This window comes from Capricornis sumatraensis, chromosome 8 (genome assembly GCF_032405125.1).
Source record: "Capricornis sumatraensis isolate serow.1 chromosome 8, serow.2, whole genome shotgun sequence".
Classification (NCBI taxonomy): domain Eukaryota; kingdom Metazoa; phylum Chordata; class Mammalia; order Artiodactyla; family Bovidae; genus Capricornis; species Capricornis sumatraensis.
In genome coordinates this window covers 12,211,519-12,238,638 of record NC_091076.1, presented here as the reverse complement: position 1 = coordinate 12,238,638, position 27,120 = coordinate 12,211,519, and the positions used below count along the sequence as shown (strand labels likewise).

Genomic DNA, 27,120 nt, shown 5'->3' with positions numbered 1-27,120 from the left:
CTTCCATTGTAAAAAATCTGGTCATATTAAAAAAAAAAAAGTGTCAGAAATTAAAAGCTAATCAAGGTGCAATTCCTAAAGACAGATCTCTTGCTAAAAATAAATAAATAAATAAATAAGACTTCTCCTGGACCTTACCGTCGGTGCGAAAAAGGGCTTCATTAGACTAACGAGTGCAGATCTGAAACAGACAAAATGGGCAACCCGATATCAAAAAACTATCCTGTGGGCCTGAGTCCTTGGGGCCCAAAAACAATACTGGGGACTTCTCCTCCCTGCCCTCCTGCCATCCCACCTACCCCAACCCTGTTCCCTCCCAACAACAGTTACGAGTCAATGCCCCATTAAAAAGACCTCAAATGATGATTTCGGACTTACGGTCTGCTACTTCAGAAAGTGCTGCTACTGGTTTGCCACTAGCTGAAAATGTTCTTTTGTCGCCAGGAAGAGGCATTTACAAATTAAAAACAAATATATTCAGACCACTGCCTAAAGACATTTTTGGCTTGATATTAGTCCGTAACAATGTGGCTTTGAGAGGTCTAACCATAATTCCTGGGATAATAGACTCTGACTATGTTGAAAAAATTTTAATTATGGTTTCTACTTCTACCACGCTTTCATTATTAGCTGGAGAGCATATTGCTCAAATACTTCTCCTACCTTATCACCCCTTTTTGGCTCTTCCTAATAAACAAACAGAAATATTTAAAAATACTGGGCGACATATATTTTGAAAAATGCTTATCAAAGATTCTCGCCCTGTTCTCTCCTTGATTAAAAAAAAAAAAAAAACTTTGAGGGACTAGTAGACACAGGGGCAGATGTTTCAGTCATTTCTTCTCAACAATGGCCCCAAGATTAAAAAAATAAAAATAAAAAAGCCTTCTAATGCTGGGCTCCATTGCAGATGTCTAAAAGAGTACCCATCCCTTACAATGCCAATTCCATAATAAAAGATCAGAGTTTGTTACCTTTTATATTGTAAACATACCTATTAATATATGGGGAAGAGATCTTCTCTCTCCTTTGGGGGCTTCTGGAACCATTCCATCAAAAAACTTGTAGCCACTGCTCAAATTCCTCGAACACTCCCATTAAAATGGTTAACTAATACTCCAAAATGGGTTGAGCAATGGCCATTACCACAAATAAAGCTTGAGATATTAAAACAATTAATACAAAAACAACTCCAACTTGGTCATATAGAGCCCTCTACCACCCCCTAAAATTATCCTGTTTTTGTTATTTTAAAAAATCTAAAAAATAGAGAATGCTAACCAATTTATGAGAAGTTAATAAATGTATTGAACCTATGGGAGCATTACAATTGGGACTCCCCTCTCCAGCTCTTATTCCTCAGAATTGGTCCTTAATGGTGCTAGATCTTAAAGACTGTTTTTCTTTTTTGTTTGTTTTTGTTTTTACCATTCCCCATACAATTGCAAGATAGAGATAAATTTGCTTTTACAGTTCCTGTTCTTAATCATGCTCAGCCTGTTAAGCACTATCAGTGGACAGTCTTACCACAGGGAATGACAAATAGCCCTACCTTATGCCAAGAATTCGTAGCTCGCTCTTTACAATCTCTCCGTCAAGAATACCCCAATTATATTCTATATCACTATATGGATGATCTCCTATTAGCAGCTCCTAGTATTGCTGAACGTGATGAATCCTTTCTAAAAGTACAGGAGGCTTTAAGACTATACAATTTGCAAATAGCCCCAGAAAAAATTCAAAAGGACTTTCCTATTTCGTATTTAGGGATGGTATTGAAGCAACATAGAATAAGGCCCCAAAAGTTGCAAATTAGAAGGGACCATCTCAAAACCTTAAATGATTTTCAAAAGTTATTGGGAGATATCAATTGGCTACGCCCAGTACTTGGGATTCCTACTTATCAATTATGACATTTGCTTTCTACTTTAGAGGGAGATACAGCTCTGGATAGCCCCCAGACCTTAACCCCATTGGCTTTACAGGAACTTCAATTTGTTGAGCAACGACTAAATGACGGCTTTTTGACTTACTTACATGTGTCTCAACCTATTTTGTTTATAATATTTCATACCCCTTATTCCCCTTCTGGTGTAATTGCTCATGAAAAAGGATTAATAGAATGGGTTTTCTTACCTAACAGCTTTTCCAAAAAAAGACTACATATATGGATAAATTAGCCTTCCTTATACAGAAAGGTCGCCATTGTATTTTACAATTGTCAGGATGTGAACCACACCAGATTGTTACTCAGTTAACAACTGCTCTACTATCTCGATGTTTACAATTTAATGAAAACTGGCAAATTTCTCTTGCCTCATTTCCTGGTTCGTTTTCTAATCACTATCCGTCATCTAAATTGATTGATTTTCTCTGGACTAACTCTATGATATCTCAATCCCCAATTTCAGATGTTCCAGTTAAGGGACCCACTATTTTTACAGATGCAAATAAAAATACTGCTGGATATTGGACCCCGGAAAATTCTAAGGTTCTCCCCTACTCGTTTTCTTCTGTACAGCCTGCTGAGTTGTGGGCTATCTATTTAGTTTTGCAAGATTTTCCCCAACTTCCTATTAACATTGTTTCAGATTCTCAATATGCTGTTCTCTCTTGCCTACAGCTTTCCCATGTCTCCCTTCCACTGACACTTAAAACAGCTATTGATAAAGTGTTTTACCAAGTAAAACAATTGCTCTTGCAGCGTTCATAGTTAATTTTCTATACTCACATCCTTGCACATTCTGCCCTTCCTGGACCCTTATCATTCAGAAATGCTACAATTGAGGCCTTACTTTATCCTATAGAAGCAGCAAAACAAGAACATCTCTTACAGCATACCAATTCTAAAGGGTTACAAAAATCTCGTCTTATTACTTGAAAACAAGCTCAAAATATTGTTCGTTCTTGTTCCATATGTGCACCCTTTGCTTTGCCATTTACCCCACCAGGTGTCAACATGAGAGGACAACAAGCAAATCAGATATGGCAAATGGATGTAATTTACATTTCTTCTTTCGGACATCAAAAATGTGTGCATCATACTATAGATACTTGCACACATTTTCAATGGGCCACTGCATTACATTCTGAAAAGGCTGACGCTGTTATTACTCATTTGTTATCTTGTTTTGCAGTTATGGGATTACCAATTGAATTGAAAACTGATAATGCACTTGTCTACCAATCTGCGAAATTAGCTCACTTTTTATCCCAATACCATATAACCCATGGTTTTGGTATTCCTTATAATAGCCAAGGGCAAGCTATCATTAAAAGGGCTAATTGTACCTTGTGTGAATATCTTAAAAAAATAAAAAAGGGGAAACAGGAGAGATTTATGAAACCTAAGGACATTCTGAATAAAACCTTACTCACCCAAAATTTTTTGAAGATTTGGAGCAAGGGAAATCTATCAGCAGCAGAGTTGCATTTTCAAGGGAAAGAAGAGGATAAGAAGATCTTGAATACGCCTATTTGGTATAAAGATAAAGAGAAAGGTTGGATCCCAGCATCTTTAATATATCTGGGACAAGGGTATGCTTTCATTTCTGTTAATAATTGCAGGGTTTGGACCCCAGCAAGATTGATCAAAATCAACAATGGCAGATCCCTTTGTTCAAAAATTCAAAGAGCTTACTATGCAGAGAAGCTTTACTTTCCTTACAAGGGAAGCAACACCTCCTACGTGGGGTCAAATGAAGAAGTTGACCCAGGAAGCAGAGAAGACATTAATGAAGGCGGGGTAACCTCTGAATCCTACCAATCTTTTGCTTGCCATGATGGCAGTGGTGACATGCCAGGTAATCAGTGTATCGGCAAGTAATCATACACATTGGGCATATATAACTAATCCCCCATTAGTAAAAGCAGTTTCCTGGGGGGAGCCAAAAGTGCAGGTATGCACTAATGAGACTGCCTTCTTTCCCCCACCAGCTTGCGGGGGAATAGAACAACTATCTCATCATATACAACAATATAATATTAGTAATTTGACCATTGCAGCGGAAGGTATTCCTTTGTGCATAAGAGGACACCCCTTTTGTCTGTCCACCAAGGAACATTCTCATCATTCCTATAATACATGGGGGTAAAGTATAATAATTATCACTTTGCTACTTTTACTATGCTTGTTTCCACCAGGGGATTTAACACCACGACAGAACCGATAGACATTCATAATGGAATACACATGTCGCTATGTCCTGTTAACTTTTTGCTCCTTCTCTAGAATCTTTCGAATGGGAACGTTGCCAAGATCATCAACCCTTAAAAGCCATGAATTATTCTGGGTCTATCATTGTGGATTGGAGTCCAGATCATGGGCAATTCTTAGAAAAAAGGGTCAAATAAATCTCTTAGGTGGCATCGTGCAAATAGCACTTTGATGGGCAATGGTAATGAAACAGTTAAATGGCAGCAATTTGCACTTGTTCTTCCTCAATTACAATTGCAAGGATATCCGCACATTCAAGGGGATATTTGGAAACTATGGGCAGTTTCTGGTAATCTCACTATCTGCTCAGGAAACTATACTTTGGATAGTGGCAATGCTTAGGGTCCATTTCATATTAATTTACATGTTAATAAATCTTATTCTGCAATGGCATGTGTAAAATATCCTTTTGCATTGTTATATGGAAATTGGACCTGGAATGATACTGTGGGGTCTGTGTCATGTGATTATTGTAATCTAACTCAATGTGTAAATCAGTCTTGGTGGGAAGAATTTAAAAGGCAAGCCAATAACTCCAATTTTTCGTTAGTAATTGTTAAGGCTCGAACAGAAGTATGGTTACCTATAAATCTGACTCGGCCATGGTCAAATTCTTTTGCTTTTTCTCATCTAGTAACCGCTGTACAGACTTTGCTACATCTATCTCAACGTATGCTTGGTGTGGTCATTTCTTCGATTCTAGCAGTTGTGTCAGTAACTGCAACAGTGGCGGTGGCAGTCCTTGCGTTACACCAAGAAATTAAAACAGCTGATTTTGTTCGGGACTGGCATAAAGACTCTCATTTGTTATGGAAACAACAGCGAGATTTGGATGCACAACTTGCTACTGACGTGCTCAATCTTCAACACACCATTTCCTGGCTTGGAGATCAATTAGCTGTTTTATCTACATGAAGTGTGTTGAAATGTGATTGAAATTCTTCTCAGTTTTGTATAACACCTGTAACATTTAACATGAGTGAGGGATGGGAAAGAGTAAAACGATCTTTGACTGGACATCAAAATCTCACTACAGAGATTAGGGACCTGGAACGATAAATTTTGTCTACTTTTAGCAGGACTTTACCTGACATTACAGAGTCTGATTTGTTGAAAAGTCTTCAAGAGGAAATGAATAACTTAAATCCATTAGGGCATGTATCCTCACTAATTGGGATTACTTTTGGGCATATTACTTTTCTGTTGTGTTGCTTTTCTAGTCTTCTAGTGATGGCAGAAAGGGAAACAACTAAAACGCAAGGCAGAGAAGATCCAGACCATGCTAAAATTTATTAAAGCAAATAAAAAAGGGGGAGATGAAGGAAGTTAATGCGGCCATAATAGGGAAGCAGAGATGTGCCTGCAAATGGGACTCTCTGCTCGGGCGGAACGTGCTTCCAAACAAGATGTTCTGCCAAGGAGTCTGGACACAGCCTTGAGTTTAATGGTCCCTTGCAAACGAGGGAACATTCCCTTCTTGTGATAAGGAGGAAGAAAGGGCTCTGGACAGACTCTGCAGTAAACAGGAGTTTCACTCCCTTTGCTGTACAATAACATTTGTGCACCTGAACTGTACTGAAAAGGCTTAGTCATGCAGTCTGGAATTCTGCCTAGGGGGCTTTATAAAAATAAACTGCAGCTTGTTTGCACAGTTCTCTTTTCCTCCGTCAGGAGTTGTGTCTTTGTCTGTCTCTTGTGTGTGTCTTGTTTTTGTGTCATTTAGCTCGCAACAAGTGTCCTTGGCGAGTGGACTTTGAAGCTTCTCAGAATACAAAGAATTGAAATGTAATCTCTTCCTTGAAGTTTGACTGGAAAATCAAACTAATCTGCATGGACATCTAAGAAGATGGAGAAACTTGAGACTTGGAGAAAAAAAAAAAACTGCTAAGAATATCATAAAAATGGATACTAAGGGCCATGATCAACATTCGTGGTTTCATATCATCTTCTTAGCCACTTCATGACATATGCATTGCTGTCTTCATTGGACAAGAAATTGCTAGGAGGATAAGTTGTCAAATGGCAAAGTGAAGACTTCAGGCACAGCCCAGGGACATACAACAGGCTTTAGGTAGTGGCTCTAATGGCAGACATCAGGGGCACCTATGATGCCAGGCTGCATTAAAGATTTAGGGCAGAGCAGTACTTCAATTGCATGGTTTCAGTATTGGAAGAAATGCCATATGCATCCACAAGAAAATTTATATCACCAATAAACGTACAAGGAAGAACTCTGTGCTAGGTTCTGGGTTAAAGGCTTCAAAGTCAAAGTTGATGAAGAAAATGGTGGTCTTTATCTTAAGAGAGCTAGCAGTCTAGTTCTCACAGGCATGGCCCCTAGAGGCAGATATGATACTAGGACTAGGTGGCCATGTTTAACCCTGGGCCACACAGGCCTTACCACTGGGAGCAGCCTTTCCTCCACTTCACCCATGCTGGAAAGTAGGCCAATTGACCTTGTTTTCAAGAGAATCAGAAGTTTGGATATTTATCTACAATCTACTGATTTTAATCTTAACAATTTTTTTTTTTTCCAAAAACAGTGGGAACAAAATCTCCATAGCGATTGGCTGGAATCAGCCTTCAGTCTCTGCAGGTATTTATTTCTTGCCTAGAGTGCAGTGGGGACAGAGAGGAATTTAATTCATGTCTGTTGATTTAAAAAGAGACTGAATGCACACTGAACATGTGTGTTTCCTTTCTATTTGTAAAGAAAGATCATTAGGGACATACAAACCAACAAAGTTTAACTGCTGAAGATAAATGGATATATTTCTAATATAATTTCCCCATAGAGTCTATGTCATGAAAAATTTTGCCTGCTAAACCAAACATACAAAAAATAATTTAGAAATGTCTTCCCAATCAAAGAAGACAAAACTACTGTGGCATCCAAGTAAAGACAATCATGTTTAATGACTCATCCAGGGCTCCCAAGACCTATTCTTGCAAGAGATCTATCCATGCCTGTCCCTTGAGTACAACAGGAGCCTCTCCAGTTGCCAGGTGTGTTTAGATAGGGCACTGTGACTAAATCCTCATATTTTCATGTTGTTTACATTCAGTTCTGGTGGTTAAACCCCAACAGGGGAAATATGATATCCCTGACAAATGACACACATATATGCACTTTGAACTATGGTGTTGGAGAAGACTCTTGAGAGTCCCTTGGACTGCAAGGAGATCAAACCAGTCCATGATAAATAAAATCAGTCCTGAATATTCACTGGAAGGACTGATGCTGAAGCTGAAGCTCCAATTATTTGCCCACCTGATGGGAAGAACTGACTCATTGGAAAAGACCCTGAGGTAAGGAAAGATTGAAGGCAGGAAGAGAAGGGGAAGACAGGATGAGATGGTTCAGTGACATCACCAAGTCAATGGTCATGAGCTTAAGTAAGCTATGGGAGTTGGTGATGGATAGGGAAGCCTGGCATGCTGCAGTCCAAGGCGATCCAAAGAGACGGACATGACTGAAAGGACTGAACTGAACTGAACAAATTAAGAACAAAGAGACTTATAAATCTAATTGCATCAAGTTGGTGACTAGCTGCCCATAACAACATATTACTTAAATGTCTTTAAAATTCATAATTATGACTACATTCAGAGTGGAATATCTTCTAACGAAAAACAAAAATTCTGCCCATCCAACACAAAACCAAAGAAAAACAGGAAATAAATCTGAAACTATATTCAACAACTTATTGTTCCTCATAACTTCGGTTACTGTGACAGAATCATATGCATGTTAACAGGTAAAAGCAGGATAATAATTAAAACTAATGTTCTGTTGAAATAAGCCTTTGAATGGCTAGAAAAAGAGGTTCACATATAGCATAAAGAAGTTTAATTCAAACCCTGCCATCTTAAATCTTGAATTGAAAGCATATGTTTGTGCCAACTAATTATATTCATTTTAATTTTAAGTTTTAAGGAAAATGCATACTTCCTCCTCTAACAACTATAAAGCTTAGAAGTAGTGACAACTTGATAACAGTGACTATTCTGAGGTCTAACATGTAGCTTCTAAATACATTTCCCATCAGATGATGCTTGGATTCTTACTGAGATGGCTGATTACAGGACTGAGTAAAGAAATGCACAAAACAATCTTGGGAAACATGAAGGACCAAAAAGCTAAGGGACTTCAAAGACCAATGGGGACTGGAGAGAAAGTTTAGGAATCCAAATGAAAAGGCCAAACATCTACCAGTTTGTTGGGCAGAATGATGTTTCTGCTTCTCAACACACTGTTTATGTTTCTCATAGCTTTCCTCCCAAGAAGCAAACATCCTCTGATTTCATGGCTGCAGGAAGCATCCACAGTGGTTTAAGAGGCTAACATGTAGAAATCTGTCACTGCTTCCAACTTTTCTCCTTCTATTTGCCATGAAGGATGGGGCTGGATCCCATGATCTTAGTTTTTTAAGATTTAATTTTAAGCTGGCCGAATATGTTCAAATGTTAATAGGCAACATGTAATTTGAACTGTGATAGATTGTCAGGACACCAACTCACCATTCTGAGCACTGAGTAGGAAAATTATCATCAATGTTTATGCTATTTTTTTTTAAATTAAGCATATGTTATATAACTGCAAACATTTCTTGGAAAACAAGCTAGACTGTCCCTTCTGGGGGTGATGAGAGAGTGTTTGGGAGCAGCTATAATACAGATGAAGCCTTACTCACTGGCCTGTAGCTCACCTCCTGCTGTGGAGGTCTGGTTCCTAATAGACCAAGGACTGGTCCTGGTCCTGACCCACTGTGCTGGTATCATGGACTTCTGCTCTAAACCCAATAGTGGGACACTCTGTAAGACAAACCACCCTGCTTTCACCAAGTTTCTGAACAAATAAATGGCATTAAAATTGGGAGAGGAACAGTTATTTAGTTTTAAAGGAGAACAACCAAGTGCAACATATGACTACGTTGTTTCAATAATGTGTGAAAAGGCATCTGCTTTTTGAGAATAAGAGAAATTTGTACGTGGACTGGATATTAGATGTTAATTTTATTGAGAACAAAAGAGAATTTTTTTTAACATCCTATTTTACCCCAAATGTTCATTATGTATATTTTGTGAAATGTCCATCTCGTCCATAAAACACTTAAAGAAAAATGAATAAGGAGTAAAAGAGATAATGAAATGACGGTCTGTCTTGATCTAAAACAGATCTGGATAGCTGCTATGGACTGCTTTGTGTCCACCCTTGACACCCAATGTGATGGTATTAGGAAGTAAGGCTGCAGGGAGGTACTCAGGTTGACATTGGGTTTTGATGGTAGTCCCTCATGATGGGATTATCCTCTCCCTCTTTTTCTCTCTTATTCTCCCTCTTCCTCCTTTCTTTTCCCCACCACAAATGAGAACATAGCAAGAAGAGATAGACCTGATTCAAGTCAAGAATGTGGGAACTCTATTGGCCACCACCTTGATGTTGCTTAATCTCCTGTCTATGACAACCTATGGGACTAAGAGGTTAGTTTTGTAGTTATTGATGCAGAATGATGAAATATAAGGTTCATGACGCTCTTTTTTATTATATTTGTTATGGTTGAAATAGTTTTGTAGTGTGAAGTTTATAGAATGAAGTTTCTGTTTTAGTGATACCCTGAGGGGCCCAAGATAGCAGATTCAGGCAGGTCCCTGGTGAGTGAGTGGTTGGAAGACCACATGCTCCTTACACCAACTCTTCTCTTGTCATCTGAAAACCATCCCCCCCATACCTGACAACCTTACCTCCAACCCTGTCTGCATCACCACTCCCCTGCTAAGCTACTGAGTCATCTAGTTGGAGATCTTGATGATTCAGGACAGGGTCGGGAAGGAGAAGGAATGCAGGCATTTTTAGAAAGATTGATCTGGGCAGACCCTTCCATGGTTTTACCTTCTTTATTGCTATCTGCAGGTGAGGGATAAGGCCTGGGTAGAGAGGAAGCCACAAGTGAGACTGCATGGATATTTGCCAGAGAAGAGAGGAGAAATTCACAACCCAATAACCAGGAGATGGGCAGCTTGCACAGGACGCAGGAGGGAAGGAAGAAGCACTGGGCAAAGAATAGTGCCTACCTGAGGGCCAGACCAACGTGAGTCTTCCTGGTAAACTTGGAGGTCGCATCCTTCCTGCTTTAATTACTGCTCCAGATGTGGAGGGGATAGAGCTGTACTCACTGCTACTGAGTCACGGGGACAGACAGCCTCCCCCAGGAGCCCTTGGATTCCACTCTAACTGTGGGTATCATCTCAAGCCAGAGAGCAAATGGCAGGTAATCCACAAGATGATCTACTTTAAATAGTATTTAAAATAATACAAAATTTGTCTAAGAGTCCTGGCATATCTTGTTCCCAGAGTTTTTTAGGAGAGATGATTTGTTAGCCTAATTTGGGTTTCTGCTGAGGAATCTACAAGCTTCCCCACTGGTAACTTCTGACTTATAACTACCTGATCTCATCCCACAGAACCCAAATGATGGTAGGTTGCAGGGGGCAAGGCCTCTAAGGTCCTCGGTGTCACAGCAGCTGTGTGCCAAGTGGTCTACCACTCCCAGGCCTGAGCCCAGGACGCATGAACATCATCAGACAGTTGCAGCCCACTGCCCACCAGAGGCAGCCTCAGCTTTCTCAGCAAAATGCACATCTTAGCCTCTTGTTCACGGATTGGCACTGAGCTTCAGTCTGGAACAAGTGTTCTGGAGTGAGTCCAGTCTCCCTCATCCAAGAGGTGGGAAACTGAACCCTGGTCTGTGTGACTCACTCTAAAGCTGCAGGTACGTTAGTGAAGACTTGGGACACAGGAACTCTGGTTCTAAGACTAGGAGACTTCCATGAAGGGAAAGATGAGAGAAAACTCCATTGCATCCACTGTTGGGTAGCTCTCACATATCTGCAGGCAACAGAGTGGAAGTTCCTATCCTGTTGACCCTCAAGTTTGGTTCTGATTTTGTCAGCAGACCTGCCTTCTTGTAGCAGCAGGAAACCAATACTGCAGACTGCTTCTTCTGGGTTCTAGGCACAGCGGGGGAGCCCCAGCTGTAGTGACCCCAGGAGGCAGTCGTGCAGATGGTGACTGACTCACTCCCAACTCAGAATCCCCAGAGCTATTGCTCCTCATTTAGAAAACAGAGACCTTTGGGTAACAGGATAACATGAACCTGCATTCACAGTAAGAAGCATTTTCTTCTCAGCCTTCTGGAGACCTAGATAAGTGTCTTATGGTTCCTCAGGGAACCACTGGCTGAGGAAGGCTGAGGTCTGAGATTAGCCTGGATGCAAGGGAATGTGTTCCCTCTTTGATACTCCAAATACACCTTGGAGATTCAAAGGCCTTGAGAGAATTACAATCACCCTTATGTTTTTTTAGAAACTTTGCTTTATGAATCTGGTTGGAGAAAAAGGACAGAAACTCAGGAGAAAGCTGGACATCTCTGGGTCCCAGCTGACTGTGAGTTGAGTTACAGCCACCTGGCTTCACCATCAGGTGCTGATGTAATTCACAAGCCACCTTTGAGGAAGCAAAAGAGGAAAGAGTTTTTGGTCAGAGAGCAGTGTGGTCAAAGGGCCATGGGAATCACACAGGGCAAGATGAAACTTGTTACTTGTTTCTTTGCTCTACAGTTCCTTGGCATTTCTACTCCTGAGAACAAGAACATGGAGATAGTCTGAGGCATTGGTGCTGCCCCTGGAACCTTATGCTGCTGGGGATAACCAGTTTGTGGGCATGTCCCTGAGTCCAGAGCATATGCAGCATCATGATATCCCCAGGTAATCCCTTCTTGGGAAGGCTGACATGGCTCATTGCTGCCAACTCACAACTGAAGCATGGGATGAGGTCATGGTCATTGACCTGTAGGCCAAGTTCCAAGCATGGAAGGAAGATTGGCAGTGGAAGGGTAGCCGTTTATTAAACTTGGTTACCTTGGTCCTTAGCCGGGGCTACTTCCCACATCTTGAACGCTTTTCTCCCAACTTTGCATGGCCGGGTCCTTCTCAACGTTTACCATCATCTCAAATGAGTCTCTCTCAGGCTTGCTTTCCCTGGCCACTGCACTCTCACAAGCATAGACCCTGATCCAAAAAGTGCTTAGACACTTCCTTCCATCAAAACAATAATTATAGTTACCTAAGTGGAAAGGTGGGACAGGAATAAATTGAGAGTTTGAGATTAAAATATGTATAGTACTGTTTTTAGTTGATAATCAACAAAGACCTACTGTGCAGCACAGGAATCCTGCTCAATAGTCTTGAATATCCTGTATAGGAAAAGAATCTAGGAAAGAATGAATGCATGTCTATGTAAAAGGGAATTAATTTCTCTTACAACTAATATTAATACAATGCTGTAAATGAACTATACTCCTATATAGATTAAAAACTGATTTTTTTCAAATGCTTACATGTAGAGACCCATGGAATTCTTTAGACTCTCAGGATTTCAGATATGATGCTGAATATAGCAGAACGGGTGCAGAAATCTAGACATTTTCTGAGGTTATATTTTCCTGAGCTTTGGTGTCCTTTGCTCCTAGTGGCACCATTGATTTGTCTTTGGAGGTGCTAATACAAGGGCTTGGAGACACCAGCTGGGTGTTAGTTGAAGGATGAGAGGGAGGCACTAGTGGGAGAGTGAAATCCCAGCTCCCTAGCTTTGGGTTGGCACACGTTTAAGGCACAACTTATATCCCAAGTTCCCTGTGGAAACAGGCTGCAGCTTCCCTCTCCATGACATGTAGGAAATCAGACCAAGACTGATTTCATCCTTTTTCATGTTCTGCTTCCCCTGAGACCTCACTGGTTTCTCTGGGAGAATTAAAAAAAAAAAAAAAATTGGCTGCACGAGGTCTTCATTGCTGCTCAGGACTTCTGTATTTGCAGCAAGCAGGGGCTACTCTGTAATTTCAGTGCACTGGCTTTTCAATCCTGTGCTTCTCTTGATGTAGATCTCAGGCTCTAGGGCACTCAGACCCAGTAGTTGTGGCCCACCGGCTTAGTTGCCCTGGGGCGTTTGCAATCTTCCCAAACCAGGTCTTAAGCACTGTATCAAAAGGGAAAACACTCTGAAAGGAATTTGAAACATTTACATGTTTTTGTTTCCTACTTTTACATGAAGCTTGGCACCATGGCCTATTTATGAAGAGACTGAGAGAGGATTGTCCCTGCTTCATGCAACCTCCTGAGATCAGGACTGACTGAAGTTCCCCTCCCAAGGGTTCCTACAGGATCTTGAAGCTGTCCTGCCATGTGGCTTTGTTCTTGCTTCAGTTTCTGAATCCCACACTAGAGCACAGCTTCCAGAGGGCAGGGCTGACACTTAACTCACTTGTAAGTATAGGTCGGTAGATATTGTCTCATTCAGACCCTAATGTCAAGACAAGGCTAACACAGAGGTCAGTTATTCTATTATGAGGTTTAGATTACAACTTCAATGACTGTAATCAAAACCTAAATGATATTATCTTAAATACAATACAATTTCAATTCTCTTTCATATAATGTTAGTGCAGGTCTCTCCACAGAGATGAGTGCCCACTTCTTTCTTGTCATATCTTCCACCTGTGCTCCTTACTTCTGGTTTAACGTGGCTGCTTCAGGTGCTATCATTACATCTGCTAGTGGAACTAGTGGAACAGAAAATAATACTTCATTTTGGAAGTGAGGTATCACCTCTACTCAAATTCCACTGACCAAAGTATCTTCCCTGTTCATGGCAAACTTGGGGGTGGTGGGCACACAGAAGCACAGGGGAATATGATCCTATTTCAGAACATTCATGATGAGTAACAAGGGCCACCACCCTACATTCATATTCCTGTATTCATTCTTCTTTGGTTCTTCCCACGCAGCTCTCAGTTTGTTTTGCCCTGTAGATATGGATATGGATGACTTTATAAGAGAGGACATGGCCCAGACTGTCCAAATATGGAGAAAAGAAGAAAGGAAAGAAGATAAGAGAGTATAAAAATTAAAAATCTAAAGACACACATGCTTATAATCATAACTTTGCATTTATACAATTTAGGTATAATGGTTGATGTATCAATTTGTAAATAATAATTAGAGAAATGTAAAATATAAACATATTCACTAAACCCAACAAAATAATAAGGTTATATCATATTAAACACATAGTAGTATCAGGATTAAGTTTGGATGCACATTGCAAAAAACTAAAACAATTATAATTTTAGCAAGATAATCATGACTTTTCTCTCCCACTGAAACAAAGCGGGAGTTGGGCCAGCCAGAGCTTGGGTGGTATCCATCTCCAAGGTCTCATGATTGTCCAACACAACTGCAGGAGTTCCAGCCATCACAACTAAAATACAGACAACAGTTAGGAAGTAGGTGGGGAAGGGCAGAGTACCATCTCTCAGCTAAATCAGTTCCTTGAAAGGAGTTTTCCAAGAAATCACTCTTACAGATCTGCTTGTATCTCTAAGTCACCTGTTATGACTAAGATCACGGGTGGGCAGGAAATGCAGTCCTGTAGCTACTGGGCTCATGGCTATATAACAAACTATTTTCAGTTTTGAAAGAGAAGCAGAGAATAGTTCATTTTGTAGGTAGCCTGCATTGCCTACCTTAAAGAATGAACCTTTTCTGGATGGATTAGGCTGAATGGCTGGGCACAGTGTGGGAACAAGGAGGAAGTAACAGCAATGAGAAACAGCTAGATGGACCTGAGCTGTGTTCCAGAAAAAAAAAAAAAAAAAAAAGCCAGACCTCTCAGTAGAGATCTTCTAAGGACTGAAGTGAGGATTATACATACCACAGGACCCAATCTGGTTTGAAAACTGCTTTTCCGATTCAGGTCCCAAATCTCTCTCAATTCTTCAGCTTCTAAATACCTTGTCTTTGTTCACTCGCATTCTGACTTACCTGTCTCACCTTCCTTATTTCTCTTTGCATTACTTCTCCATCTTGTTCACCAACATTGCAAGATGCAGTACTGAGGAGTCAGCAACACTTTGTAGAAGTGGGTAGAAACACAATGACTATTTCTACTTTAGTATTTGTTTGTCTTTATCAAGGTCTTCTGAAGGACTGAGATGGCTAGAATTATGGAGATCTCACGTTTGAGGGCTTTTAAAAAACATTTCTTGTTACATTGGTCTGTTGGTGGTGATGAAGTTTTATAGTTGTTATACGTCTGAGAAAGTATTTTGTCTTGTTTTTGATATGTATTTTTCTTGGGTATAGAGTTCTGACTCAATTATGTTTCTCTCAGCATTTTAAGATGTGTTGCCAGTGTCCTCCTGCTAACATTGTTTCACATGCCTAATCTGCTGTCTTTCCCATTTATTGTTCTACTGTGTCTGTTTTTCCTTCTGGTTACATTTGTTTGGTTGATTGTTTTAAACAATGAATTACCATGCACCTTTGAATAGTTGTCCTATTTCTTGTCCTTGAATTAACTGAGCTTCTGTGTTAATGGGTATAAGATTTTCATCGTATCTGGAAATTTTTCAGCCAGTAATTATGAAGTTCTTTTCTCTATTCTCCTTTCACTTCCTGTAAGATTCCATTTACATATATTTTAGGATTCTAAAAGTTGTTTCAAATTTCTGTGATGCACAATTATTTTTTCCAACAGTTATTTCATTCCTATTGTCCATGTCTCTATTTAACATACTCAATATTCTTCAGTTTCATGAATATAAAGATTATTGATATAGTAAGCATTTTAATGTCCATCTCTGCTAATTATGTAATGTATATTTTAGCTGTGTTTTTACTAATTGATTTTTCCCTCATTATGGATATTTTCTTGCTTCTTTCTACATCAGAATTTTTTTTTCTTTTTAAATTTATGTATTTATCTTAACTAGAGGATAATTACTTTAAATACTGTGATTGACCTAAGGCAAATATTTTCCAATTCATATGGAAATTTTAAATTGGATTTTGGATATGGTAAATTTTACCCTTTGGATGCTGGATATTTTTAAATTTTTATAGATTATTCCTGGCACTGTTTGCAAACACTATTAATACCTTGGAAACAATTATATTTTTTAAAGGCTTCTTGTTCGATTTTTTTTTTTTTTTTTTTTTTTAGCTAATATGAGACCAGCCTTTAGACCAGGTTTACTATTCCCCACTAGTAAGTCAATATTGTCTTCAAGGACATACTGATGTCATGGGAATTATGAGTAATTTTCACTCTGGTGGCGGGGGGACACCAGTAGACTTGGCTCAATTTGAGACTCAAAGCGTGTTCCCTATAATCCTGACCAGAACTATCAACTCTCTGCTGAAAACTGAAGGGGTATCATCTGTACACGCCCACAGTTCTCTGTGTGTAGCTCTCTCCTGTGAACCCTAACTATCTAGAGTCTCAAATCTCTCTTCTTGAGGTGATCGTTTGTCTCTGCCTAGATAGCCCTTCTGTGTATGTGTTGGAAACTATTTCTAGAGTTGGGGCAAATGTAGAATTCACCTTGCTTGCTCCCCGCCTCAGGAATCGATATTCTGCTGCCTGACGTTTGATGTAAAAAACTGTTATATCATTTATCTCTTCTACTTTCAAATTGTTTGAGACAGGAGGATAAATGTGTCCTTTGCTCCTCTATGTCTGCCAAAACGGAGGTCCCCCTGCAATCAGAACTCACTAAATGCCTTGTGGATGCTAAGCACTGTGCATGGGTGCACACTTGACTAGGGATATGTATTGGGCCCTTGGGGAGCCCTGGTTTGTAGGAGAAGCATGACGATTACCACTAGCATTTACTATGGGGTATGTTCAGTTCAGTTCAGTCGCTCAGTCATGTTTGACTCTTTGTAACCCCATGGACTGCAGCACACCAGGCTTCCCTGTCCTTCACCAACTCCTCAAGCTTGCTCTAACTCATGTCTATTGAGTCGGTGATGCCATTCAGCCTTCTCATCTGCCATCGTCCTCTTCTCCTCCTACCTTCAATCTTTCCCAGTTAATAGAGTCTTTTCTAATGAGTAATTTCTTCACATCAGTTGGCCAAAGTATTGGACCTTCAGCTTCAGCATTGGTCCTTCCAATGAATATTCAAGATTGATTTCCCTTAGCATTGACTTGTTGGATCTCCTTGTAGTCCAAGGAACTCTCAAGAGTCTTGTCCAACACCACAGTTCAAAACCATCAATTCTTCATCGGTCACCATTCTTTACGGTCCAACTGTCACATCCATACATGACAACTGGGAAAATCATACCTTTGATTGTACTGAACTTTTTTCTGCAAAGTAATATCTCTGCTTTTAAAAATGCTGCTAGGTTTTCATAGCTTTTCTTCAAACAAGCAAGCATGTTTTAATTTCATGGGTGCAGTCATCATCTGCACAACCTCAGACAACCATTTTGCCTTTTTGCATTTCATTTTCTTGGGGATGGTCTTGGTGAGGAATGTACAGATCAAAAAAAGAATGTCACTTCATCCAGTTCCAATATTTCATGGCAAATGCATGGAGAAACAATGAAAACAGTGACAGACTTTATTTCCCTGGGACCCAAAATCACTGCAGATACTGACTTCAGCTGTGAAACAAAGACCCTTGCTCCTTGGAAGAAAAGCTATGAAAAACCTTGACAGCATAATAAAAAGCAGAGACATTACTTTTAGCAAAGGTCTGTATAGTCAAACCTATGGTTTCTCGAGAAGTCATGAGACAATGTGAGAGTTGGACCATAAAGAAGGCTGAGCACCAAGGAATTGATGCTTTTGCACTGTGGTGTCAGACAAGACTCTTGAGAGTCCCTTGGACTGCAAGGAGATCCAACCAGTCTATTCTAAAGTAAATCAGTCCTGAATATTCATTGGAAGGACCGATGCTGAAGCTGAACCTTCATTACTTTGGCCAATTGATGGGTGGAACTAAATCATTATAAAAGACCCCGATGCTGGGAAAGATTACATGCAGGAGGAGAAGGGGAAGACAGAAGACAAAATTCTTGGGTGGCATCATCAACCTGATGAACATGAGTTTGAGAAAAGCTCTGGGAGTTAGTGATGAACAGGGAAGCCTGGCATGCTACACCCCACAATATAGCAAAGAGTTAGACATGATTGAGAGATTGAACTGAACTGATGTACAAAGGATAATCAGGGAGCAGGCAGAAGTCTTTAAGGAAGGAGGAAGGAACAATTCCTGGACAGCTGGCAATGATTGGTCGGCAAGTGGTTTCAAGCTGGAGAAGCTGTAGGGAAGCAATTCTATGCCAGGTGGAGAGGATGGTAAGAGAAAGGCAGGGTGGCAGTGATGGTATTTCCCAGGGAACTAGATCCCTGTTCTACTAAACTGTATCAATGCTTAATATTGTTAGGTGATTGGAAATAAGAGTTTTGATTTGAAAGTGGTAGAGCAATAGTCAATGGAAGGACTGATGTGGAAGATGAAGCTCCAACACAGGCCATCTGATATGAAGACCCCACTCATTGGAAGAGACCCTGATTCTGGGAAAGAATATGAGCAGAAGAAGAGGGAATAAAAGGATGAGAATGTGAGATAGCATCATATACTTAAAGAACATGAGCTTGAGGAAACTTCAAAATAGTGAAAGACTGGGAAGCCTGCTTTGATGCCAAATATATAATCACAAAGAGTCAGACATGACTTGGCAACTGAACAATACCAATGAGGACACAGGGTCCAATGAAGGCTTTGGTCCTGGTTGGAGTGGAGAAAGATTTAGGTGGAAGGGGAGGCTTCCCATCCTCTGGTACAAGTCCTTGAATCCAAGGCAATGAGCACAAGATTTTGAATGTGTTACTAAACATTGTTTTCTTAAAAAAAAAAAAAACAAAACTGTTTTCTTCAGGAGAGAGAGAGCTTTGACTGAGTTTGTTCTCTAGATTTTACTGAAGGATGTCGAAGGCTTCTGGAGTGGGCTGAGTCTGAAAAAACCGGGTGACCAGCTGCTAGAGTGTGATGCTTGTGGTAGACATTCTGCACTAGGTGGAAAACGAATCCAAAAAATGTGTCCCTGCTGGTGTGTACATGCCAATGTATCACATTGTTTCAGCAGATCACTTCAATACTGTTTTGGGGCAAGATAGAAATGTAGGATGGGTGGTTTGCTTTTGTCAGTTCCTGTGTGTAGTTAGATGGCTAAAAGTCTGGTTACTTCATTGCATAGTTGGAATCATTTTTGGGAAAGTAAACTAGATCAGGTCCACATATATTTGGTCATTAAACAGCAAGTATAGGAAGGTTTCTAAGGCAACTGTAGGTAATTTAAACACGAGGGGCCAGGTGGGGACAGTTTCATTTAACAGGCCGATTTGGACTGTACAGGTTGCCATAGTTGTTGCTATGACAAGAAGCCATCACAGCTACTTCTTGCTATGCTGGAAATGTGGGAAACTGAAAAGAGACCAAAAGCCTTACAATTCTCCTTGCAGTGTGATTTCAGGCTAGAAATAGTTGACAAGATAAGGCTGACTGGTAAGGCTGAGGAAGGAAGTAATCTGAGCCAGTAATTATTAGCTTTTGTGGGAGCCCAGAAAACAGAAGCATCGGCTCAGTCAGAGTTCTGGATCATGGTTCAGACAGAGGTGTCATGTGGCTTGAATCAATATTTAGCCTTTTGGATGGCAGCCATAACTTCTAAACAGAAGAGTTCCTTCTCCCCAGGTGGCAGAGTAATATATATTTGTTGCAGAGTCAGGAAGCCAGAAAGCACTCTAAGGGGCGCTTGTTCTTAGCAGGCACACATGCAATCTAGAAGGTGGAATTATCATCATGGGGCCCATTTTCCAGATTAAAAAACTGAGGTTAAGGGACTTGATCAAGGTCACACAGCTAAGCATGTGAAAAGCCAAGCACAAACCCAGGGTAACAGTCCTCAAATTGTGTGTTTTCACTCCACATTCACTGGGAGTGGTGGGTGGTGATCTGGCACCAATGCTTAGGCAGAAGCAAGCAGCATTCAGGCTTAAATTGAAGTAAGTAAGGAAAACCACTAGACCATTCAGCTATGACCTAATTCAAATCTCTTGTGATTTTATAGCAGAGATGAAAAATAGATTCAAGGGATTAGGTCTGGAAGCCTGAAGAACTATGGATAGAAGTTTGTAACATTGTACAGGAGGTGGTCAGCAAAACCATCCCCAAGTAAAACAAATGTGAGAAGCGAAAGAGGTTGCCTGAGGAGGTCGTAAGAACAGCTGAGAAAATAAGAGAAGTGAAAGACAATGGAGAAAGGGAAAGATATACTCAATGGAATGTAGACTTCCAGAGAATATTAAGGGGATATAAGAAAGTCTTAAAAAGTGAAGAGTGCAAGAATTAGAGGAAAACAATAGAACTGTAAAGAGTAAAGATCACCTCAGGAAAATTGGAGCTACCAGAGGAACACTTAATGCAAGGATGGGCACAATAAAGGACAGAAAAGTCAAAAACCTAACAGAAGCAGATGAGATTAAGAAGAGGTGGCAAGAATGCACAGAAGAACTGTACAGTGGTCATAAAACTGCGATAGGGATGATGCTTGGGTCACTCATGTAAAGCCAGATATACTAGGTATGAAGTCAAGTGGGCCTTAGGAAGCATCATGATGAACAATGATAGGAGAGGTGATGGAATTTCAGCTGAGCTGTTTAAAAATCCTAAAGAATGAAGCTGTAAAAGTGCTGCACTCCATATGTCAGCAAATTCAGAAAACTCTTCAGTGACCACAGTGCTGGAAAAGGTCAGTTTTCATTCCAATCCAAAAGAAAGGCGATTCCAAAGAACGTTCTACCTGTCAAGCAATTGCACTCATCTCACTTGCTAGCAAGGTAATGCTCAAAATCCTTCATGCTAAGTTTCAACATTACATGAACTGAGAACTTCCAGATGTACAAAGTGGTTTGAGCAATCAGAGATCAAATTGCCAACATCCATTGGATAATAGAGAAAGAAAGGGAATCCGGGAAAAATGATTCCATCTGCTTCACTGACTATGCTAAAGCCTTTCACTGTGCAGACCACAAAAAACTGGAAAATTCTTAAGGAAATGGAAGTACCAGATCACATTACCTGTCTCCTGAAAAGTCTGTATGTAGGTCAAAAAGTGGCAGTTAGAATCAGACGTGAAACAACTGAAACATTTAAAACTGGGAAAGCGTGACAAGGTGTACACTCTCACTCTGGTTATTAACTTCTACAGGATACATCATTCAATATTATGGACTGAATAAATCCCAAGCTGGAATATAGATTGCTGGGAGAAATATCAACATCCACAGATATGAAGATGACACTGCCCTAATGGCAGAAAGCAAAGGTAAACTAAAGAGCCTCTTGATGAGGACAGGAGATGAAAAAACGGGCTTAAAAGTCAACATTCTCAGAACTCTTCACAAACATATAGTCAACATTCATGGCATCTGGTCCCACCACATCATGGTATATAGTTGAGGGAAAACTGGAAACAGTGGCAGATTCCCACCCCCACCCCCCCACCTTGGGCTCCAAAACCACTATGAACCTTGACTGCAGCCACAAAATTAAAAGACACTTGCTCCTTGGAAGGAAGAAAGGCTATGAAAAACCTGGACAATTTATTAAAAGCAGAGACTCACTTTGCTACAGAGGTCTGTAGTGTCAAACCTATGATTTTTCCAGTAATCACATACAGATGTGCGATCTGGACCATAAGAAAGGGTGAATGCCAAATAATTGAGCTTTTGGACTGTGGTCGTTGAGAAGATTCTTGAGAGTCCCTTATACAACAAGGAGATCAAATCAGTCAATCTGAAAGGAAATCAACCTGTGACTCCTGCTGCTCAGCTGAGGCATCTATTGAGGGCCTCCAGGTGGAAAGAACGGATGCTTCCACTGTAAAAGTGCCTAACCATGGCTGCTGCTGATGCTAGTTGCGTCTGTCGTGTCTGACTCTGTGCGACCCCGTAGATGGCAGCCCAACAGGCTCCTCTGTCCCTGGGATTCGACAAGCAAGAATACTGGAGTGCGTTGCCATTTCCTTCTCCAATGCATGAAAGTGAAAAGTGAAAGTGAAGTTGCTCAGTCGTGTCCAACTCGTAGAGACCCCATGGACTGTAGCCTACCAGGCTTCTCCATCCATGGGATTCTCTATCAACAGTACTGGAGTGGGTTGCCATTGCCTTCTCAACCAACCATGGCAGCTCCAAGCAAATAGTTTGTAGCTCCACCGCTGGAGGAAGCTCAGAAAGACTGAAGGCTCTGTGTACACTGGGTCTCCCAATACATGTGTTGCATTCTCCCCAGCAGCATTGGAGGCCAAGGAGGGAGCATTCTGGGCCCTGGAGGATGGCTCAGGGATCCACTGGGGCCACCACTTACCAAGTCACACTGGAAAGGACAAAGCAGGCATAAGTGGCAGAGAGCTGGTGACTGGGGTGTGGGAACAAGAGGGAACCAGCTCTTCATGAAGTACCTCACCCAAAATCCTCTGGAGGAGAAGCCCAGTGATAAGATCATCTGAGATGGGATGAAGAGTCTATTTCATTACCCCTTATAATTCCTCTGACTGAGGACGTGGTGGAGTTGGTGGGTCATCACAAATTCTTCCATGGCCTAGATCATCTGCCAGTCGCTATCCTTGGGGCTGCCTCTCCTCAGCTTCTGTCATGGAGTTCTGGAGGAAATTGACAATCATGTGTGCTGCTCGGTCAGGGCCAAAGACCATTTAAAGCCAGTCATAAGATACCATGTCCCTGCCAGGATGGCTGATCTGGGGCTGTACATGTGATCTGAGGTGGGACATTCAGAGAACACCCATGAACTCTGATGTCTGCAAACTTCTTTCCTTAGTACGTGATGCCTTCGGGATTTAAAACCCTGGGGTAGGTAGCTTGGACTTCCTCACTAGGTGTAGAAGCCTTAAGGAAGAAAGTTGCCAGGCTAAGAACATCAAAGAAGACCAAAGGGAAAGAGTGAGGGTGAGAGAGGATTGATGACTTCTGATTTCTTGGGTCCAGTCACTGAGATCTTTGTATTTGCTCTTATTCTTGTGTCCTGGATTCCCAGAACATTTCAATGAGTCTACCTTTTCCCTGAAGCAAATTAGAGTTGGGCTCCTCTCAATTTTGATTCAGACTTGCTTCTAAATCCTTTACTCTCAGACACAAACAGAGGCAACTATTTGTTTCAGCACCATTATGATTGAAACTCTTTATTCTTTACTGAGAATAGGGTGTGCAGACCACCAAATACAGTTCACCAACATCCTTAGCAGGAGTACCCAAAGTGTGAGTGTGTGCATGTTAGGAGCATCCTTACTGATTCCTGAACCACTCCAAGCATATACACTGCCAGTGCCAGGCCAATCCTGTCATTTCTTTGATCAAAGATGGAGGAATACACCCTCAGGAAGACGTCTCCCAGGATCCAGGTCTCTGTAGATGGATTCACTCTATTCTCTTGAAAGGTGGCATAGCAGTGGCCTCTATCATCCTGGGGGAGTCTGCTGGGGTCCAGCCCCGATGGATCCAGGGTAATTCGAAGTGTGGACAGCGTGGGTGAGGAAAAACTTATTTATTTATTTAATTAGAAATATAAGATTAGATTAGGAAGAAATAGTGTAGTAGGAAAATTTAGTGGAGAAAAGAGGCTGAATAACTTGGTTTACGTGGAAAGCCAATAAAGTTCCAGGCAAGGAGCTTGCACCATCTATGTTAGGCCACCAGCATCCTCTTGAATAGCGGGGGATGCCCCACCTTGGGCTCCCTCTCGTGTGGATCTTAGAAGCTGGGGCCAGTAAGTATACATGGTGAGCCTTCTCGCCCCAGATGGGAATTTAGACAGAAAATAGAGTAAAGAGGAGACACAGGGGAAACAAGTCCAGAGACTGGCCCATCCCCTATTGTCCAGAAAGGCCTTTTATACCCTTTTTTGTACATAGACATCAATGCATAACATAAAATTATGCAGCATCAGCAGCCCTGACTCTTATCAAAACCTAGCTTTGCTCTCTGCATACATAGTTGTATACACAAGTCTTAGGTGATTTACATCATCTTCTAGCCAGAGGGCCAATTAACATTTTACAGCATTTTTTCTGATAAGGGTTTGTCAACGAGAAGACTTATTTGTGTTGATCTTCCCAAAGTCTGGTGCCACTCTCAGCACTAAATAAAGTTACATTTTTATATAGCAAGGACACAAGAGGAGTACAGTGATATATAACAAAGAAAAATAATTAACTCAAAAGTCTAGTGTTGCTAACATCAAAGTTACTACATTCCTATTTCTATATCCCTATTACATTGATTAATATCCTTCAGGTGCCTAAATGATTAAGAATATGAAGGTCTGGCAGCAATTATTGAGTCAACAGTGAAATCCATCACCAATATGGTTTTTAGCTCTTTAGAAAAGGCTCTGTATCTTTAAGATGCTTTAAGCTTAGTGACTCTTGAGGTTGGGGGGCTGTAAGAAATCCACAGGTTGCAAAAGTTCAGGGGAACCTGTTAGGCAAGTTAGAGAGCTATCAGAGGGGATTTTAAGCTGACACATTCTTTTGCAGGCGACTGAAACCCTGAATTAACTTTTTCCAGAGAGTGTCAGAAGAGTAGAAAAGCAAAATACAATAAGGCAGGCATAATTTGCTTTTTTTTTGGGGGGGGGGGAGTAGATGCTCAGGGAAACTCAGGGGGAACTCCTGAGGCCTGACTCGTTGTCATGGGTGGGATTCCTCATGCTGGCTCCCAGCATATCCCCCTTTTTTGTTTTTGTTTTTTTAAACAATCAGGTGTAATTCAGTCGTGAGATTCCGAATGCTCTGCTGAAGAATCCTGACAATACAAGGAAGAATGATTATGAGGAGCAAGATTATAGCACCCATAGCAACATAACTAGAAACAGTAGACAGAACAGTCTTTCCAGAAATGAAGTTAGAGAATGTGGAAAAAGTCTTTGGCTTCTCCTGTGGCGGTAAAATCTAATTGGGAGTTTTCCAAGGCCTGAATCTGATCATGAAGTTTCCCTAAGTCTAAACTAACATCTGAGCTGTTCCAAACACCTAAAATATGATTTTTGATACTTTCCCATTCAAAATCTGTCTCATTTACTTTCAGGGATGTAACACATATCCACCAGTAGTCGGCAACATGAAAGAGCAATTTTTACTTTCAGACTCTGTAATTCAGTCCCAATATGCATTATTGCTTCTTCTAGAGCATCAACCCTCATTTCTAGTTTCCTATCTGTAACTTCCTGTGTTGCCAGCCTTAAAGAAACATTTTTGGACATAGTACCAACATATTGGGCAGTATGCACTTGTTGAGTCAATGATATTGTTGCCACAGTAACAGAAGTAATTGCAGTTATCAAAGCTGATATTCCCAAAATAAGTAAGCCCACAAGCCGTTGTGTCCGCATTAAATCTTGTAGCTGTTGCAGCACAGTAAGGCCATGGTTATCATACCAATACGTGGTTACAGTTACAGGTACCATGAGATAGGGTGGACGTTTTAAAACCATAAAAGAGCAAACATTATATGGAGGAGTTAAACAAGATGAAAGCATATATTGTTCACAAGTCACTACATTAGGCCCATTTGTACATTAAGTTTTCTGGAATCATTGGTGAAAAGAAAAACATAAGGAGAGGATAAACAAGCCAAAATAGAGTAAATAGAGTCATTTTCTGGTCGGAGTTTGTGTTGCAGCAGTGTCAGTCCCGCTGGGATCTCGATGTTTATCTTGCCTCTCCTGCCAGCAGGAGCGGTGGCCCTCGGCCCACCTTTCGCTGAACCAGCATTGGCCCTAGCGGTGGCCAAGCGACATGAAAAATTTTGAGCAAATAGTATACAGTTATCATATATCTCTTTCCCCCATCAATCCTCTATCCCATAGTTTTGCAGACGGATGCTGGGCTGCTACCAGCCGTAAGCACAGCATACTGGGTCCTGTCAGTCAGTCAGGCTGGCCCTGCCATGGCTGTTTCATGCAGTGGTGGCGGCAGGGGAGTTCCCTTTTTGTTTTTTGTGGTCATGGCAGTGGAGGAACCAGGTGCCTGGGGCACTGCAACATGACTAATCAGCCTGTTTGGGAACCAAATTGGAGAATCTGTGTCCTGTGAAAAAAATATAAACACCTCCTTGACTGCCAGTTAATTTTGGGTTGGGATCTTTTTATTGTCTGGAGAGGAGGTCTTTTCACGTTACTGACGGCTTTACAATATATTGTTCCAGATGAATCCGCATTTAACTTTTTACAAAGAGAGCATGTTGTAAAATCTGATGGGGGAAAACTACACTTAATTTATTCTTTCTTAATTTTTGAATGAACAAAGCATGTGAGGGTAAATGATGCAAGATTTGACGACAGTAATTTCCTATAGCAATCTGCCAATCATCATCAAACATTAGAAGAGCATCAAGTTGTTCTCTGTTATATGGAATTATAATTTTTGATGGCTCTTTACTAAACAATTTAATAAATCAATATACTTGAATTAATCTTTATAATTAATATATATATTGCAGCAATACACATGCACACAACTAATACCAACCAACACAAACCAATGCATTGTAATAATACATCTCACACACACAATATAAATATACAGTATATAAAACATGTTATCACAGCACTCCAATCTATACCAATTAATATCAGCCACATTCATATTATATTACTGCAACATATACATTATGTATATATAATTATACAGTATATATTCAATATGCATATATATATATAGTATACATATTAATTTATATACAAATCAGCATGAGCCCTTACCTGTGATGCCCCCCAATATCCAGACTTAGCATAATTCTTTGTTTTATTTCCTTTTTTTGGTAACTATCAAGGAGTTTTCTCAGCAGCAGGGGATAAGATAGTTCATCCAAAACCAAAGAGGGCCAAGACATGAGGTTGCCATGAGGAAGGGTATGGTGAGTGTAGGACTGGAAGTTGGGGAAACAGAGAAATGAAAAACAACAAAGTCCTACT

The 27,120-nt window shown here is 40.6% G+C and overlaps 1 pseudogene; it reads right to left on the bottom strand.

Moving 5' to 3' along the window:
* Positions 1 to 27,120, bottom strand: part of LOC138083441 (pregnancy-associated glycoprotein 1-like) — a 37,527-nt pseudogene that overhangs the window by 2,034 nt on the left and 8,373 nt on the right.